Below are 14,946 nucleotides of genomic sequence, written 5' to 3'. Positions count from 1 at the left end.
AGGGGGCACCCAGATTTGAACTAGGGACCTCTTGATCTGCAGTCAAATGCTCTACCACTGAGCTATACCCCCAGTTCTGAAAAGTTTACTTTTATTAATTCAGTAATATGTACAAAGTGCAAGCAACATGCAATCACCATCAAAGCAATGCATTTTCAGCCACCAAACCCTCCTTATAAGTATATGGGGTGCAAAGGATGTCCTTTATCTGCCTTGGTAAAATACAGTGAGATTTCCATTGCAAGAATTCATACATTTCGTATCACATGTAGATCGTGGAACATGGAAAAAAATCTTTGTCAAATGCACACATTCTGCAAAATGTAACTGCTTCTCTACTGAAGTGTGTTGATTTTGTGCTAAGAGCATAGTTAAACCCAATTGTTCATTGTTTTGTATATGAAATGATGATATATCCTATTGTTTCTTACAGTGCATTGGGTTGAAAAACATGTTAACAGGATCTATTGAAGAGGGAATATGGTTATGAAACAGGGACTTCTTGAACTACACTCCTACGCTCTATTACTGACATAAACCCTTGAATGTTGAAAACTGCCATTTTTTAAAAAGGTGATAGAGTGGGTGACTCTATGGAACTTGTAGAACTAATGACATCAGTGCACTTCTGGTCAGCTGTACAAATTAATACATTTCATTAGGGGCATATTATTGGTTTCCACCACAGTTTTATAACATTCATATGAGCTTCCAATGGACTATTTCAAACTGATAATATCACCAGTAGAACTTGGGTGAATGTAAAACACAGCTTGTATTATATGAAGAAATCCTAAACAGTTTCATGGTGTTTACCCTATGTTTCAGGAGATTATCAGGAGTATTTCAAATGTAGAAATGTGTTGCTCATTACATCAAATGCTAAGATTGTAAATGTATTTTTCTACAGGTAAAACATTTGAACAAGGGGGCACCCATATTTGAACTAGGGACCTTTTGTTCTGCAGTCAAATTCTCTACCACTGAGCTATACCCCCAGTTCTGAAAATGTCACCTTTATTAATTCAGTAATATGTACAAAGTGCAAGCAACATGTAATCACCATCAAAGCAATGCATTTCCAGCCACCAAACCCTCCTTATAAGTATATGGGGTGCGAAGGATGTCCTTTATCTGCCTTGGTAAAATACAGTGAGGTTTCCATTTCAAGAATTCATACATTTCGTATCACATGTAGACCTTGGAACATGGAAAAAACATCTTTTGTCAAATGCACAAATTCTGCAAAATGTAACTGCTTCTCTCCTGCAGTTTGTTGATTTTGTGCTAAGCGCATAGTTAAACCCAATTGTTCATTGTTTTGTATATGAAATGATGATATATCCTATTGTTTCTTACAGTGCATTGGGTTGAAAAACATTTTAACAGGATCTATTGAAAAGGGTATATGATTATGAAACAGGGACTTCTTGAAAAGCACTCCTGTGCTCTACCACTGACATAAACCCTTCAATGTTGAAAACTGCCTGTTTTTAAAAAGGTGATAGAGTGGGTGACTGTATGGAACTTGTAGAACTAATGACATCAGTGCACTTATGGTCAGCTGTACAAATTAATACATTTCATTAAGGGCATATTATTGGTTTCCACCACAGTTTTATAACATTCATATGAGCTTCCAATGGACTATTTCAAACTAATCATATCACCAGTAGAACTTGGGTGAATGTAAAACACAGCTTGTATCATTTGAAGAAATCCTAAACAGCTTAATGGTGTTTACCCTATGTTTCAGGTGATGATCAGGAGTATTTCAAATGTAGAAATGTGTTGCTGATTACATAAAATGCTAAGATTGTAAATGTTTACTTCAATTTTTTTAATTAAAAAAATATTTCTACAGGTAAAACAGTTGGACAAGGGGGCACCTAGATTTGAACTGGGGACCTTTTGATCTGCAGTGAAATGCTCTACCCCTGAGCTATTCCACCATTTCTGAAATGTGCACCTTTATTTATTCAGTAATATGTACAAAGTTGAAGCAACATGCAATCACCATCAAATCAATGCATTTTCAGCCACCAAACCCTCCTTATAAGTATAAGGGGTACAAAAGATGTCCTTTATCTGCCTTGGTAAAATACAGTGAGGTTTCCATTGCAAGAATTCCTACATTTCGTATGACATGTAGATCTTGGAACATGGAAAAAAAATCTTTTGTCAAATGCACAAATTCTGCAAAATGTAACTGCTTCTCTACTGCAGTTTGTTGATTTTGTGCTAAGAGCATAGTTAAACCCAATTGTTCATTGTTTTGTATATGAAATGATGATATATCCTATTGTTTCTTACAGTGCATTGGGTTGAAAAACATTTTAACAGGATCTATTGAATAGGGTATATGGTTATGAAACAGGGACTTCTTGAACTACACTCCTACGCTCTACCACTGACATAAACCCTTGATCTTGAAAACTGCCCTTTTTTAAAAAGGTGATAGAGTGGGTGACTCTATGGAACTTGTAGAACTAATGACATCAGTGCACTTCTGGTCAGCTGTACACATTAATACATTTCATTAAGGGCATATTATTGGTTTCCACCACAGTTTTATAACATTCATATGAGCTTCCAATGGACTATTTCAAACTGATCATATCACCAGTAGAACTTGGGTGAATGTAAAACACAGCTTGTATCATATGAAGAAATCCTAAACAGCTTAATGGTGTTTACCCTATGTTTCAGGTGATGATCAGGAGTATTTCAAATGTAGAAATGTGTTGCTCATTACATAAAATGCTAAGATTGTAAATGTTTACTTCAATTTATTTAATTAAAAAAATATTTCTACAGGTAAAACAGTTGGACAAGGGGGACCCAGATATGAACTAGGGACTTCTAGATCTGCAGTGAAATGCTCTACCCCTGAGCTATAACCCCATTTCTGAAACGTTCACCTTTATTTATTCAGTAATATGTACAAAGTGGAAGCAACATGCAATCACCATCAAAGCAATGCATTTTCAGCCACCAAAACCTCCTTATAAGTATAAGGGTTACAAAAGATGTCCTTTATCTGCCTTGGTAAAATACAGTGAGGTTTCCATTGCATTAATTCATACATTTCGTATCACACGTAGATCTTGGAACATGGAAAAAAACTTTTGTCAAATGCACAAATTCTGCAAAACGTAACTGTTTCTCTACTGCATTTTGTTGATTTTGTGTTAAGAGCATAGTTAAACCCAATTGTTCATTGTTTTTTATATGAAATGATGATATATCTTATTGTTTCTTACAGTGCATTGAGTTAAAAAATACATTTTAACAGGATCTATTGAAGAGGGTATATGGTTATGAAACAGGAACTTCTTGAAAAGCACTCCTACGCTCTACCACTGACATAAACCCTTGAATGCTGAAAACTGCCCTTTTTTAAAAAGGTATTAGAGTGGGTGACTGTATGGAACTTGTAGAACTAATGACATCAGTGCACTTCTGGTCAGCTGTACACATTAATACATTTCATTAAGGGCATATTATTGGTTTCCACCACAGTTTCATAGCATTCACATGAGCTTCCAATGGACTATTTCAAACTGATAATATCAACAGTAGAACTTGGGTGAATGTAAAACACAGCTTGTATCATATGAAGAAATCCTAAACAGTTTCATGGTGTTTACCCTATGTTTCAGGAGATGATCAGGAGTATTTCAAATGTAGAAATGTGTTGCTCATTACATCAAATGCTAAGATTGTAAATGTTTTTTTCTATAGGTAAAACAGTTGAACAAGGGGGCACCCAGATTTGAACTAGGGACCTCTTGATCTGCAGTCAAATGCTCTACCACAGAGCTATACTCCCAGTTCTGAAAAGTTCACCTTTATTAATTCAGTAATATGTACAAAGTGCAAGCAACATGCAATCACCATCAAAGCAATGCATTTTCAGCCACCAAACCCTCCTTATAAGTATATGAGATGCGAAGGATGTCCTTTATCTACCTTGGTAAAATACAGTGAGGTTTCCATTGCAAGAATTCATACATTTCGTATCACATGTAGATCTTGGAACATGGAAAAAAAATCTTTTGTCAAATGCACAAATTCTGCAAAATGTAACTGCTTCACTACTGCAGTTTGTTGATTTTGTGCTAAGAGCATAGTTAAACCCTATTGTTCATTGTTTTGTATATGAAATGATGATATATCCTATTGTTTCTTACAGTGCATTGGGTTGAAAAACATTTTAACAGGATCTATTGAAGAGGGTATATGGTTATGAAACAGGGACTTCTTGAAACGCACTCCTACGCTCTACCACTGACATAAACCCTTGAATGCTGAAAACTGCCCTTTTTTAAAAAGGTGATAGAGTGGGTGACTGTATGGAACTTGTAGAACTAATGACATCAGTGCACCTCTGGTCATTTGTACAAATTAATACATTTCATTAAGGGCATATTATTGGTTTCCACCACAGTTTTATAACATTCATATGAGCTTCCAATGGACTATTTCAAACTGATAATATCACCAGTAGAACTTGGGTGAATGTAAAACACAGCTTGTATCATATGACGAAATCCTAAACAGTTTCATGGTGTTTACCCTATGTTTCAGGAGATGATCAGGAGTATTTCAAATGTAGAAATGTGTTCCTCATTACATCAAATGCTAAGATTGTAAATGTTTTTTTTCTACAGGTAAAACAGTTGAACAAGGGGGCACCCAGATTTGAACTAGGGACCTCTTGATCTGCAGTGAAATGCTCTACCCCTGAGCTATAACCCCATTTCTGAAATGTTCACCTTTATTTATTCAGTAATATGTACAAAGTGGAAGCAACATGCAATCACCATCAAAGCAATTCATTTTCAGCCACCAAACCCTCATTATATGTATAAGGGGTACAAAAGATGTCCTTTATCTGCCTTGGTAAAATACAGTGAGGTTTCCATTGCAAGAATTCATACATTTCGTATCACATGTAGATCTTGGAACATGGAAAAAAAAACTTTTGTCAAATGCACAAATTCTGCAAAACGTAACTGCTTCTCTACTGCAGTTTGTTGATTTTGTGCTAAGAGCATAGTTAAAGCCAATTGTTCATTGTTTTTTATATGAAATGATGATATATCCTATTGTTTCTTACAGTGCATTGGGTTGAAAAACATTTTAACAGGATCTATTGACAAGGGTATATGGTTATGAAAGAGGGACTTCTTGAACTGCACTCCTACGCTCTACCACTGAGTTAAACCCTTGAATGCTGAAAACTGCCCTTTTTTAAAAAGGTGATAGAGTGGGTGACTGTATGGAACTTGTAGAACTAATGACATCAGTGCACTTCTGGTCAGCTGTACAAATTAATACATTTCATTAAGGGCATATTATTGGTTTCCACCACAGTTTTATAACATTCATATGAGCTTCCAATGGACTATTTCAAACTGATAATATCACCAGTAGAACTTGGGTGAAATTAAAACACAGCTTGTATTATATGAAGAAATCCTAAACAGTTTCATGGTGTTTACCCTATGTTTCAGGAGATTATCAGGAGTATTTCAAATGTAGAAATGTGTTGCTCATTACATCAAATGCTAAGATTGTAAATGTTTACTTCAATTTATTTAATTAAAAAAATATTTCTACAGGTAAAACGGTTGGACAAGGGGGCACCCAGATTTGAACTAGGGACCTTTTGATCTACTGTGAAATGGTCTACCCCTGAGCTATACCCCCATTTCTGAAATGTTCACCTTTATTTATTCAGTAATATGTGCAAAGTGGAAGCAGCATGCAATCACCATCAAAGCAATACATGTTCAGCCACCAAACCCTCCTTATAAGTATCAGGGGTGCGAAGGATGTCCTTTATCTGCCTTGGTAAAATACAGTGAGGTTTCCATTGCAAGAATTCATGCATTTCGTATCACATGTAGATCTTGGAACATGGAAAAAAAATCTTTTGTCAAATGCACAAATTCTGCAAAATGTAACTGCTTCTCTACTGCAGTTTGTTGATGTTGTGCTAAGAGCATAGTTAAACCCAATTGTTCATTGTTTTGTATATGAAATGATGATATATCCTATTGTTTCTTACAGTGCATTGGGTTGAAAAACATTTTAACAGGATCTATTGAAGAGGGTATATGGTTATGAAACAGGGACTTCTTGAACTACACTCCTACGCTCTACCACTGACATAAACCCTTGATCTTGAAAACTGGCCTTTTTTAAAAAGGTGATAGAGTGGGTGACTCTATGGAACTTGTAGAACTAATGACATCAGTGCACTTCTGGTCAGCTGTACACATTAATACATTTCATTAAGGGCATATTATTGGTTTCCACCACAGTTTTATAACATTCATATGAGCTTCCAATGGACTATTTCAAACTGATCATATCACCAGTAGAACTTGGGTGAATGTAAAACACAGCTTGTATCATATGAAGAAATCCTAAACAGCTTAATGGTGTTTACCCTATGTTTCAGGTGATGATCAGGAGTATTTCAAATGTAGAAATGTGTTGCTCATTACATAAAATGCTAAGATTGTAAATGTTTACTTCAATTTATTTAATTAAAAAAATATTTCTACAGGTAAAATAGTTGGACAAGGGGGACCCAGATTTGAACTAGGGACTTCTAGATCTGCAGTCAAATGCTCTACCCCTGAGCTATAACCCAATTTCTGAAATGTTCACCTTTATTTATTCAGTAATATGTACAAAGTGGAAGCAACATGCAATCACCATCAAAGCAATGCATTTTCAGCCACCAAAACCTCCTTATAAGTATAAGGGTTACAAAAGATGTCCTTTATCTGCCTTGGTAAAATACAGTGAGGTTTCCATTGCATTAATTCATATATTTCGTATCATACGTAGATCTTGGAACATGGAAAAAAACTTTTGTCAAATGCACAAATTCTGCACAATGTAACTGCTTCTCTACTGCAGTTTGTTGATTTTGTGCTAAGAGCATAGTTAAACCCAATTGTTCATTGTTTTTTATATGAAATGATGACATATCTTATTGTTTCTTACAGTGCATTGAGTTAAAAAATACATTTTAACAGGATCTATTGAAGAGGGTATATGGTTATGAAACAGGAACTTCTTGAAAAGCACTCCTACGCTCTACCACTGACATAAACCCTTGAATGCTGAAAACTGCCCTTTTTTAAAAAGGTATTAGAGTGGGTGACTGTATGGAACTTGTAGAACTAATGACATCAGTGCACTTCTGGTCAGCTGTACAAATTAATACATTTCATTAAGGGCATATTATTGGTTTCCACCACAGTTTTATAGCATTCATATGAGCTTCCAATGGACTATTTCAAACTGATCATATCACCAGTAGAACTTGGGTGAATGTAAAACACAGCTTGTATCATATGAAGAAATCCTAAACAGTTTCATGCTGTTTACCCTATGTTTCAGGAGATGATCAGGAGTATTTCAAATGTAGAAATGTGTTGCTCATTACATCAAATGCTAAGATTGTAAATGTTTTTTTTCTATAGGTAAAACAGTTGAACAAGGGGGCACCCAGATTTGAACTAGAGACCACTTGATCTGCAGTCAAATGCTGTACCACTGAGCTATGCCCCCAGTTCTGAAAAGTTCACCTTTATTAATTCAGGAATATGAACAAAGTGGAAGCAACATGCAATCACCCTCAAAGCAATGCATTTTCAGCCACCAAACCCTCCTTATAAGTATAAGGGGTACAAAAGATGTCCTTTATCTGCCTTGGTAAAATACAGTGAGGTTTCCATTGCAAGAATTCATACATTTCGTATCACATGTAGATCTTGGAACATGGAAAAATAAATGTTTGTCAAATGCACAAATTCTGCAAAACGTAACTGCTTCTCTACTGCAGTTTGTTGATTTTGTGCTAAGAGCATAGTTAAACCCAATTGTTCATTGTTTTTTATATGAAATGATGATATATCCTATTGTTTCTTACAGTACATTGGGTTGAAAAACATTTTAACAGGATGTATTGACGAGGGTATATGGTTATGAAACAGGGACTTCTTGAACTGCACTCCTACGCTCTACCATTGAGTTAAACCCTTGAATGCTGAAAACTGCCCTTTTTTAAAAAGGTGATAGAGTGGGTGACTGTATGGAACTTGTAGAACTAATGACATCAGTGCACTTCTGGTCAACTGTACAAATGAATACATTTCATTAAGGGCATATCATTGGTTTCCACCACAGTTTTATAACATTCATATGAGCTTCCAATGGACTATTTCAAACTGATAATATCACCAGTACAACTTGGGTGAATGTAAAACACAGCTTGTATCATATGAAGAAATCCTAATCAGTTTCATGGTGTTTACCCTATGTTTCAGGAGATGATCAGGAGTATTTCTAATGTGGAAATATGTTGCTCATTACATAAAAAGCTAAGAATGTAAATGTTTTCATCAATTTATTTAATTAAAAACATATTTCTACAGGTAAAACAGTTGAACAAGGGGGCACCCAGATTTGAACTAGGGACCTCTTGATATGCAGTAAAATGCTCTACCACTGAGCTATATCCCCAGTTCTTAAAAGTTCACCTTTATTAATTCAGTAATATGTACAAAGTGCAAGCAACATGCAATCACCATCAAAGCATGTGATTTGCATCATATTCAGCCACCAAACCCTCCTTATAAGTATATGAGGTGCGAAGGATGTCCTTTATCTGCCTTGGTAAAATACAGTGAGGTTTCCATTGCAAGAATTCATACATTTCGTATCACATGTAGATCTTGGAACATGGAAAAAAATCTTTTGTCAAATGCACAAATTCTGCAATATTTAACTGCTTCTCTACTGCAGTTTGTTGATTTTGTGCTAAGAGCATAGTTAAACCCAATTGTACATTGTTTTGTAGATGAAATTATGATATATCCTATTGTTTCTTACAGTGCACTGGGTTGAAAAACATTTTAACAGGATCTATTGAAGAGGTATATGGTTATGAAACAGGGACCTCTTGAAAAGCACTCCTACGCTCTACCACTGACATAAACCCTTGAATGCTGAAAACTGTCCTTTTTTAAAAAGGTGATAGAGTGGGTGACTGTATGGAACTTGTAGAACTAATGACATCAGTGCACTTCTGGTCAGCTGTACAAATTAATACATTTCATTAAGGGCATGTTATTGGTTTCCACCACAGTTTTATAACATTCATATGAGCTTCCAATGGACTATTTCAAACTAATCATATCACCAGTAGAACTTGGTTGAATGTAAAACACAGCTTGTATCATATGAAGAAATCCTAAACAGCTTAATGGTGTTTACCCTATGTTTCAGGTGATGATCAGGAGTATTCCAAATGTAGAAATGTGTTGCTCATTACATCAAATGCTAAGATTGTAAATGTTTTTTTTCTACAGGTAAAACAGTTGAACAAGGGGGCACCCAGATTTGAACTAGAGACCACTAGATCTGCAGTCAAATGCTCTACCACTGAGCTATACCCCCAGATCTGAAAAGTTCACCTTTATTAATTCAGGAATATGTACAAAGTGGAATCAACATGCAATCACCCTCAAAGCAATGCATTTTCAGCCACCAAACCCTCCTTATAAGTATAAGGGGTACAAAAGATGTCCTTTATCTGCCTTGGTAAAATACAGTGAGGTTTCCATTGCAAGAATTCATACATTTCGTATCACATGTAGATCTTGGAACATGGAAAAAAAAACTTTTGTCAAATGCACAAATTCTGCAAAACGTAACTGCTTCTCTACTGCAGTTTGTTGATTTTGTGCTAAGAGCATAGTTAAACCCAATTGTTCATTGTTTTGTATATTTAATGATGATATATCCTATTGTTTCTTACAGTGCATTGGGTTGAAAAACATTTTAACAGGATCTATTGAAAAGGGTATATGGTTATGAAACAGGGACTTCTTGAAAAGCACTCCTACGCTCTACCACTGACATAAACCCTTGAATGCTGAAAACTGCCCTTTTTTAAAAAGGTGATAGAGTGGGTGACTGTATGGAACTTGTAGAACTAATGACATCAGTGCACTTCTGGTCAGCTGTACAAATTAATACATTTCATTAAGGGCATATTATTGGTTTCCACCACAGTTTTATAACATTCATATGAGCTTCCAATGGACTATTTCAAACTGATAATATCACCAGTAGAACTTGGGTGAATGTAAAACACAGCTTGTATCATATGAAGAAATCCTAAACAGTTTCATGGTGTTTACCCTATGTTTCAGGAGATGATCAGGAGTATTTCAAATGTAGAAATGTGTTGCTCATTACATGAAATGCTAAGATTGTAAATGTTTACTTCAATTTATTTAATTGATAAATATTTCTACAGGTAAAACAGTTGAACAAGGGGGCACCCAGATTTGAACTAGGGACCACTTGATATGCAGTGAAATGCTCTACCCCTGAGCTATAACCCCATTTCTGAAATGTTCACCTTTACTTATTCAGTAATATGTACAAAGTGGAAGCAACATGCAATCACCATCAAAGCAATTCATTTTCAGACACCAAACCCTCATTATATGTATAAGGGGTACAAAAGATGTCCTTTATCTGCCTTGGTAAAATACAGTGAGGTTTCCAATGCAAGAATTCATACATTTCGTATCACATGTAGATATTGGAACATGGAAAACAAATCTTTTGTCAAATGCACAAATTCTGCAAAATGTAACTGCTTCTCTACTGCAGTTTGTTGATTTTGTGCTAAGCGCATAGTTAAACCCACCAAGTACCGGACAAGTACTGTTTGCTGTTGCTGCAACGTTGTGCTGCCCGTTGTGCTGCCCTGCTGGTTGGCGCTTTTGGTCCAGTTTGGATTTGCATCCCTTCTGCTCTGGACTTGTTGTTCTGTCGGGACTGCTGGGTTTCAGTTGGAGGACGTACTTCTCGGGCGCACCAGTGTGCCTGACCCTGAGGTCCTTCCTGTTTGGGTGGCCACGCCCCCCGCTGACGTGTCATGCGCCCTGTGTCCTGAAGTACTGCCGGACGCGCGCACCTGCGCCGCGCACCAAGTACCGGACAAGTACTGTTTGCTGTTGCTGCAACGTTGTGCTGCCCGTTGTGCTGCCCTGCTGGTTGGCGCTTTTGGTCCAGTTTGGATTTGCATCCCTTCTGCTCTGGACTTGTTGTTCTGTCGGGACTGCTGGGTTTCAGTTGGAGGACGTACTTCTCGGGCGCACCAGTGTGCCTGACCCTGAGGTGATTGCGCTTTGAGCTGTGTCTCGAGTACCGTACGGCTTGTGTGTTGCACACACTGCCGTCTTCCGGCTTGTGTGTGTTGCTTTAAGCTTATGTATGTAAGTGCTTGGAAGTAGGATTTGCACTCGTACGAACTTTGCTTACCAACCCACTTTTTCTGTTTAGGTCCTTCCTGTTTGGGTGGCCACGCCCCCCGCTGACGTGTCACGCGCCCTGTGTCCTGAAGTACTGCCAGACTCGCGCACCTGCGCCGCGCACCAAGTACCGGACAAGTACTGTTTGCTGTTTGCGGTGCGCGTCGCGGGTCGCGGTGCTGCTCTACTTCTGGCACTTGGGCGTTGTAGCGTCAGATTCTGAGGTAGGTTTCTAATTGTTTAGGTTGAAACCAGCGGTTCTCCTGCTTAAAGATGGTCAAGAAACTACGTAATGGAAAGAGATGCCTAAATGGCTCTCCTCCATTAGGCTCTGACGGTAATATGTCAGAGGAAGAGCCCAATCAAGACATAGTTAACCAAATCAAGAAAAAGGGAAAGGAACTAAACGATAAACTGTGCCTTAATCAGCATGCGAAGCTACCACCAAACCTTAATATGGCGAGCCAATCATTGTCAAATCTCGCACAAGCCTCTAATATGGAGATTGTTAAGGAGACAAATGTAGTGGTCCCCAACTTCATAGCGATGTATATGGTAATGATATTCAAAATATTAAGTTAATTCATAATATCCCTATCACTGATAGCTCAATATTGGGGGCCGTAAATGAGGAGGAAAGTATGCCTACCATTGATGTCTCGCTGGTTGCGCCAGCTGTGTTAGCTGAATTGCATAGTTGAACACGTCTTTCGAATGGGCCATCTACCCCTGCTGCCGAGTCAATGGGCCTTAGGGAACAAGTTTATTTTCATGCAGCTATAGTAAAAAATTTAAATCAATTGAAAGAAACGCATAAATATAAAGGTGGTTGGGGGGCCCGGGACTTGTTACACTCTGCTAGTTCACCCTCTCATGAGAACCAATATATTCCTTCTGATACTAAAGATCTTCACTCTCCAGTATTGAGCTGTGAGCACAGGTCATTGGAAATTGACTTAGAGAAATCGCGTTTGCCAAATTCCTCTCTTCCGCTTTTTCCACTAGAGGAGACTTTGGTAGACCTAAACTCACAGGAATTACAGAACTTTCCAGTCTTGACTAGAATACTGAACTTGCTGGACAAGGGACACGAGTATACGCATGGAGCCATTGATGCCCTGAGTCTAGCAACTGCAGAAATCAACTCAAGAATGAGTAAAATAGAGGGCTACCTGTTTGCTCAGGAAAAATGTCATGTGATTTGGGCCGAGCAACATATGAGTGAAAAACGCCTGCAAACTCAAAAAATGGAAATCATAGCAGATGAGATTAAGGCTGGGAAAACACTCAATAGTATTTCCATGGCTACTCAAACTGAGTTTGTAGACTGGAACTACGCATTGAACACAAATCCAGTAAACGTGATAAAAACTGTGCCAGAAAATTTGCTTCTGCCATATGTGGAAATAGCAAAAGTACAGCATGAGAGGATACTGGCGTTAGAAAAGATTGTCCTTGAGGCAAACTTAATAGCGCCAGAAAGGTTGCTAGCGGTACTGAACGAAAAGGATGAACCCTTATCATCCAGAATTATAGTCAATCCCGATAGTCCCACTGTGTTGACAGACCTGATTGACTTAAATTCGGAGACCACGCAGTGTGGACACGAATGCATTGGTGAATTGGATAAAGAAGCAAATGATAATCATAGTACATTTTTTATGTCTAGAAAAGCAAAAAAATTATATAATAAAGCCTTAAAAAAACAAAAAAAGGCAAACCTTCAAGATCCCATATCTCAAGTTGGTCTGAAGTTTAAGCAAAATGTCAAAATAAAATCAAAAAACAAAAATTTCGTACTATTGGGAGAACAGAGCAATAAAAAGCTGAAACAGCAACAAAAGTATAATAATTGCGTTAATATGGGTGTTAATGATATCGATGTCACACAATTAAGTAGTGAAAGTCAGGCTGTTTTGGGTTCTTCTGAGTATGGGACTCTTAAATCAGAGTCCATGAGCATTGTGGTGGATACCACAGCAAATACACCAGTTGAAACTAAATTGAACCCTAAACTTAGCGCTGGTAACAAAAGCGACGAAAATACGCCACTATCACCCATTCTGATACAGACTCAGTTACGTTTTTTTTGAAAAAATTGACAAAAAAATCTCTGATTTGGTTCAAAAGCCTCTAAACACTGTCGAGTCTAGCTCTGAATGTCAAGTTGCGGGCTCTATACTCGATAGCAGTGCTCATAATGCAAATGTCCAGGTTGCTAGTGATGCTGGTGACATTCAAGATTTTGATATTTTGAGGCCACCGCCTATGAATGAAATCTCTGATATTCAGATAAACCATCAGCCCATACCCTCCATTTCTATGTCTGAGGGAGAGTGTGGTGACAAATGGTTGTTATACCACTCTTTAGGGTCCGAAATGAAATTGGTAATGGGATGGACTCTGGATCCCGCAAAGGTTGATAAACCAAACTTAAATCGTACCGCTCTTATGAAAGTATTTCATCAAATTCCTGCTTTGAGGAACCTAGTTTCTTATGATATAGATTGGGTCCGTTTACCACACAACTCTAATGGCAGAATGCTATGTAAATTGCAGAACACAATCATTGCTGCACTAATCTGGAAACATTTACAGGACTTTCAATTGCTAGGTTATGAGTTGTCTATGTTCAAGTCAATGGAAAATGCCACATTATTTGTAGAATACCAAGCACCTATACATGAGAATAATACCCATATGGAGGGACATGATAAGCAGCTTGCTACATTACATGAAAAAATGAGATTGCAATCGGAATCTGTTGCCAAGATTGCGTCTAGTCTATCACGGCTTGAACCATTGATGCAAAATCTAATAAGCAGTATGCCAGGCATAGAAAAACAATAGAATGACACTGTGGTCATTAACTCATGGAATTGTTGCGGCTTTAACAATTTTAGGAATTGGTTTTCAAAAAAACTGGGAGTTGAATTACCAGCAATTATTATCTTGCAGGAAACTATGGCAACTAATGATATTTATTTGGAGGGATATGTAGCATTTTGTTCTTATGCGATAAAGGGGAACCAAGGCCGTCCAGTTGGTGGACTTGCGATCTTGGTGAGACATAGTTATCAACTGAAACTGTGCCAAATTTATTCCTCCTCAGATATTCTAGCGGTTGAAGTGACTGTACCTTCTAGTGAGCCAATTCAGATGATAATAGTCGCGTTATATTGGAACCCTGCGTCATCATCTTTAGATGAAATTATTGAAAAAGTTAATCATGTTCTGCTATCAGTGGCAACAGACGCTCCTCACGCACAGATCATCCTGGGTGGGGACTTTAATTCAAATCTCAATGAAACAATGACCAAATCTGATATAGTTTCTTCTTATGAAATATTGGCACTTGAAAGAGGGATAAATTGGCGTAAATATTTATCCGAATGGGAGCTGCAGGTTGTTCCTTTTGAACAAAAAACTGAAGCATACACCTGGGCATGTGGTACAAAACGTACCGCAATAGATTACATAGTAATCTCAAATTCCCTGGCTGATTTGGCCTTAAGATGTAAGATCATTGAAACATATCTAAGTGATCATTGTATCTTGGAGTGTCTGTTAGTGATTAGCACCCCAATGT

General features: G+C 37.5%; 1 non-coding gene across 1 annotated transcript; it reads right to left on the bottom strand.

Moving 5' to 3' along the window:
* On the bottom strand, positions 1-72 carry TRNAC-GCA (transfer RNA cysteine (anticodon GCA)). The gene has a single exon. It is a non-coding gene; the product is annotated as a tRNA-Cys (tRNA).
* Between the last annotated feature and the right edge of the window lie 14,874 nt (positions 73-14,946).

Source organism: Ambystoma mexicanum, unplaced genomic scaffold (assembly GCF_040938575.1).
Source record: "Ambystoma mexicanum isolate Mex_15411 unplaced genomic scaffold, UKY_AmexF1_1 Mex_scaf66, whole genome shotgun sequence".
Classification (NCBI taxonomy): domain Eukaryota; kingdom Metazoa; phylum Chordata; class Amphibia; order Caudata; family Ambystomatidae; genus Ambystoma; species Ambystoma mexicanum.
The sequence above is the reverse complement of the archived record's forward strand: the minus strand, read 5'-3'. Positions and strand labels throughout refer to the sequence as shown.